We start from the raw sequence: 6,000 nt of genomic DNA, 5'->3' as shown, positions 1-6,000 counted from the left end.
ATCCTCTTAGAGCCATAAACATCATGCTCCAAGTCTTACCAAGTCGTTAAACAACTCGAACTTGGTACATGGTATAGATTGTGAACATGTCAACTAGATTCTAAAAAATATGAATCTTCTCCATCACAATTTTCCCGTCACTGACAACTTTAATAAAAAATGATATTGGTATGTCAATATGCTTTTATTCATTCTTGAAACATTTGATCATTTGTCAAACGTATAATGTTTTCTCTATCACAATTAACATATACAACATCTTGTTTAGTTGTAATTTCTCCAAGCAAATTTTGCAGTCCTATTGGTTATTTGTTTAAACAGTACTCAACCTCTATTATTGACAATACAATTTTAGGACGTAGAAAAGGTTTACTATTCATATTAGAACTAATAAGGGTAAAGACATAACCTCTGAATGCTCTATTGTTATCCAAATCTCATGTGTATTAAGAATCACAATCTCCAACCAAACTACTAGAAGATTTTCCATATTCGAGGAAATACTAAGAAATTCCACGCAACTACCTCAATATTCACTCCATAGTTTCCTAGTGAGCTTTTTCAACACACAATATATATGTCGGGGAACCACACTAACCGCTTGAGCCAAATTAGTATGAGTACTTGGTGTATTAATTATGGACTTCTAGCAAGTGCACTAGGTCATGTGTAGTTTGATAAAACCAAGTGTCATTTCCGCAGGGATTGAGGTTTAAATCTAGTGAATAGTTATACCTTAACAACTAGAATTCAATATTTGAGAGTTGTTAAGTGACAGTGGCATGAACAAGTAAATAGCAAAATAAATAAAAGGATGTATAATAGATTTAAACAAGCACAAGTCTAGCACTAAACCAAACAGGCAACTGTTCATACATTTCCTGATCCGGGTAGCTCTCTCATTTCTCACTAAGGTCTGGTGTCCCATTTGCAAAGATTCTAAGAACAGAGCTTAACCAAGTGTCCTTAAGTTAAGGGTATTCCAGCATTAGACAATAAAAAGCATTCATAAGCCAAACCTGATATGTGGTCATTTTCGTGTCCGTCCATAACAACATATACCAAACAAGCACAAGTCTAGCACTAAACCAAACAGGCAACTGTTCGCACAACTGTTCCATTTACTGAAGCATACATACATTTCCTAATCCGGATACCTCTCTCATTTCTCATTAAGGTCTGGTGTCCCATTTGCAAAGATTCTAAGAACTGAGCTTAACCAAGTGTCCTTGAGTTAAGGGTATTCCAACATTAGACAATAAAAAGCATTCATAAGCCAAACCTGATATGTGGTCATTTTCGTGTCCGTCCATAACAACATATACCAAATGATTGTTTCCACAACTCCGGAGCACCATCGTGTCATCCATTGTTATTATAATATAGATTTGATGTTAATCTAAGCAAGAGAAACACTTCTTAAAGATTATATAAAGAGCTTGAACTTAGATAGTGCAGAGCCTAGTGCTGTTGAAACACCAAGTTGAGCACGGTGCATGTGCAGCCGCAACCGTAGGTCAATGAGTTTAATCAAAATAATAATATTAATAATCAAGGGTTTATTCCAGATTATGGTTTCGATAAGTTTGATGATGGAGGGGTTCAACTTTGAATATTTCATGGATAATTATGTTAGTATTCTTGATGATCACAAAAGCTTTGAAGCGGTTGATGATGCGCCTAGTGCTGCTCAAACACCAAGTTTGAGCATGATGCAGGTGTAGCCATAACAACATGAGTTTAATCAAAATAATCCAGGGTTTGTAGCAAATTATGGTTTAGATGATGGAGGTTGCATCATTAAATATTTCATAAATAATGCACCTTCCATGGATTGGTAGTTTTTCAACTTAGTTCTAAATTAAAAGAATATTATATTAGGTGCAAAAACTCTAAGTGGATATAATTAAAGTAGCTTAAGAAAAAATGTATGGAATGTCTGTTCTCGGACATTTTATTTTTTAGTGCTTTTTTTAATGTTTATGTTGTTTAAGTAATCTAATGCACATTTTGCAATTTTTAGCATTTTGTTTCTTAAATCTTTTCTAAATTAATTGGTTAGATTTCACTTACTATTACTATTACTACTACTATTATTATTATTATTAGATGGAAAATAAACTTATGTGAATAAGTTGAATAATTGAAAACAAAACAAAATAATAAATACAAGAAATTTGCGTGCTTCAATTAGTGTTTACGTCTTCAAGAGAGGAAAATATTTTTTATGGAAGTAACGAAGGAACAACTTATAAAATAATATATAAAACCTTACAAAATTCAAGAATATGCCTCATAAATTCTATTACGAAGTGTTTCTCAACTCTATATTGTTTCTTTTTTATTTATTTTTTCTTTCTTCCTTGCAATTAACAATTAAGTTTTACATATATATTTATATATTCAAATTTCTTAAGAAAACAATATAAAGGTTTTCTATAACTTCATGAGCCTAAAGGAACAAAGAAATTTGTCATTTTCAATTTTGACATTGTAAGGAAATAAAGTAGAAGTTCCTTATTAAATTAATCATCATAAATTAATAATTAATATTAATAATTCGATCATTAACTATGAAATGTAGAGTCACCCTCCTCCTCCTTCTCTCATACCCCTTTAGAGCCACAAACATTATGCTTCAAGTCTTACCAAGTCGTTAAACAACGCAAACTTGGTATGTGGTATAGATTTAGTGAACATGTCAACTGGATTTTAAAAAATACGAATCTTCTCCATCAGAGTTTTCCCATCGCTCACAACTTTAAAAAAATGATATTAGTATGTCAATATGCTTCATTCATTCATTAAACATTTGATCATATATTTATCAAATGTATAATGTTTTCTCTATCACAATTAACATATACAACATCTTGTTTAGTTATAAGGGTAAATTACAAAAATGGGTCAAATGGGAGGCCCATTTACATATTTAACCCATTTACTTAACCTACTACATATCTAGACTGATTTTGTGTGACTTTCCCATAAGACCCTCAATATTTACACGCGTCTGTCTCCCTCCCGTCTGACTTCGCAGATTCGATCTTATGCGAAGCCTGCAAAGCTAATGTTTGGGTTTACTTGATGAATTTAATTAGCATATGCGAAGCTAATGTTTGGTTTAGTTAATGAATTTAATTAGCATAAGTGAAGCCTGTATGTGTTTTGAAGCTAATTCACGAAGTGGTATATAACAAAAAATGCCAAACAACAACGGATTCTAACATTAAAATCATAATATTATCAAAATTTACAACAAGATTGCCACAATAAACTCATAACAAATCACTTCATAATACATAAGCTCCTATTCAATACCGATGGATGGATGTGTCTCACGGTACATAACAGGATTGCCACAATAAACTCCTAACAAATCACTTCATTATACATAGGCTCCTATTCAATACTGATGGATGGATGCGTCTCACGGTACAGAACAAGATTGCCACAATAAACTCCTAACAAATCACTTCATTATACATAGACTATTATTCACCACCGATGGATGGATGTCTCACGATACATATGCTCTTATTCACCACAGGGATGGACGTGTCCCATGGTGTAAGCTCTTATTCACGATCGATGGTTGGAAGTCCAAGCCTTTTGTAATGGATGTCTCTCATGGCACCCTATCACGCCGGCTTCCAGGAATGAATATTATGTATTCAACCAACTTCAGAAAAAATTTAATCGTGTTAGTCAGAAAAAATGAAGATTTGCCTTCGCGAAACGATGATTTCTAAGTATGTGAACATAAATGTGCAAGGAAGAAGGTGATTTTACTTAGCGAAACAATGATTTCGTGACGTCTGCGAGGAGGAATGTGACGCTCTGACTTTGCGAAACGATGATTTCGTGGAGTCTGCGAGGAGAAATGTGACGCTCTGACTTCGCGAAACGATGATTTCACGGAGTGTGCGAGGGAAATTTATCGAATTACCTCGCAAACTTCACGTAATCATCGTTTCAAGAAGTGAAATCGATAAATTTCTCCCCACAAACCTCGTGAAAACCGCATATGCTAAGTGGATTTATGGGGAAAACGCAGAAAACACAGTATATACTTACATTTTTCAACGAAACCAATATGATAAACTGGAAAAAACAATGAAAATAACGTAGAATCACCATTTCTTCGAACGAGCATGAAATGGAAGATGAAGAACCATGGCTTCATTTTCTAGGAATAAGAAGTTGCAAAATCAAAGTTGAAGAGAGGAAGAAGAGAAATACATTGTGATTTGGAGAAATGATGTAGATTTCGTGCAATTTAAAGAAAGATAGGAAGATCAAAAGTCTTGGAATCATTAATGGAGGAGCTGCCAACCGTTTCGTGCAACCAAAGAGAAGAGGGGAGAGACCGTTCGTGTTTGGGGAAGTGGGAAGGTTAGGGGTATTATGGGAAAGTCACACAAAATCAGTCTAGATATGTAGTAGGTTGAGTAAATGGGTTAAATATGTAAATGGGCCTCCCATTTGACCTAGTTTTTTAATTTTCCATAGTTATAATTAAACCAAACAAATTTTGCAGTCATATTGCTTCTTTATTTAAACAGTATTCAACCTCTATTGTTGACAATACAACTTTAGGATGCGGAAAAGGTTTCCTACTCATATTAAGGGTAAAGACATAACCTCTCAATGCTTTATTCTTATCCAAATCTCATGTATATTAAGAATCAGAATAGTCAACCAAACTATTAGAAGATTTTCCATATTCAAGGAAATACTAAGAAATTCCACGCAACTACCTCAATATTTACTCCATAACTCCCTAGTGAGCTTTTTCAACACGCAACATATATCGGCTAACCTCACTAACCGCTTGAGCCAAATTAGTATGAGTACACACCATAACATACATCATGCTACTAATCATATTACAATAGGGGACATGTTCCTTGTAATTCCTATTCTTCAAACTATGGTGACCTTTTAGTCGAAAGCTTAAAACCACTACTGGGAAAAATGCCATTTATAATTGGCAAAATCATGGTTATTTGTAATTGGTAAACCCTTTATAATTGCAGACGAGACAAATAACTCATTCTTTTTCAAATTTTCATTTCATTTACTTGGTGAAAAGTAAATATTTATGTGGGACCAGGTTCATAGGGATGTAAAATCCATATTATTTCATACATTTAATATTGGGTCTTTTAGCTTAAATTTAAGATTGCATGTTTTTATTTTAATTTCTAGCATTTTTCACTTAATTTAGTTGATTTTTTTTAGAGTTTCTTAGTTTAGGTTGATTGTAGTTTTATGTTATTATTCAAACATCAATTTTTGGTTTGAATATCTAGTTTTAATTTAATTTTGATTATTTTGTTTTTAAGTTAGGTTTTTATTAATTAGAATTCAAGTTGGACTTTTTTAGGATTTTATCTTTGACTTACCCTTTATTTCTTATTCAAAGTAAAAGATAACTAAATTTTGAGTATTAGTGTTTGGATTTTAGTTATAGAGGGAGTTAATGATAGAATTAAGGATAGGTCCAACACAAGATCAAGGAAAAGATTACTCCAAAACTGTCGGTCAAAGGACTTAACACGTCGTGTCAACCATACAATACGACATGCCAAAGCCATAGAACCATATAGCCTATAATGCGATGCCAAAGGAGCACCCGTCAAGAGGAATGACGTGCTAAAGGACATTTGAATTTTTTCTAAAGCGAGTATGATTATCAACCAGTCAATACATCGTTCCAGCTACAACTCCATGCACCCTATTTCTACTAATTCGCCTCAACACATCGTGCCCCAGCTCAACACGTCATTCTAGTTCACTAGGCCACAATTTTCAGACTTGATTTTGTAACTTTTATTTATTGTTTTAACATCAAGGCTTGTATATTCTTAAACCACTTAAGATTCATTTCTAAGCATTCATAAAATTAGGTATTAGCTACTCTAAGAAATCACTAGTATTGAAACGGCCTTTAGCCACAATTGTTAATCGTTATTAGCTACAGATTTTCGGCCTTTA

Source organism: Euphorbia lathyris, chromosome 1 (genome assembly GCF_963576675.1).
Source record: "Euphorbia lathyris chromosome 1, ddEupLath1.1, whole genome shotgun sequence".
Classification (NCBI taxonomy): domain Eukaryota; kingdom Viridiplantae; phylum Streptophyta; class Magnoliopsida; order Malpighiales; family Euphorbiaceae; genus Euphorbia; species Euphorbia lathyris.
The sequence above is the reverse complement of the archived record's forward strand: the minus strand, read 5'-3'. Positions refer to the sequence as shown.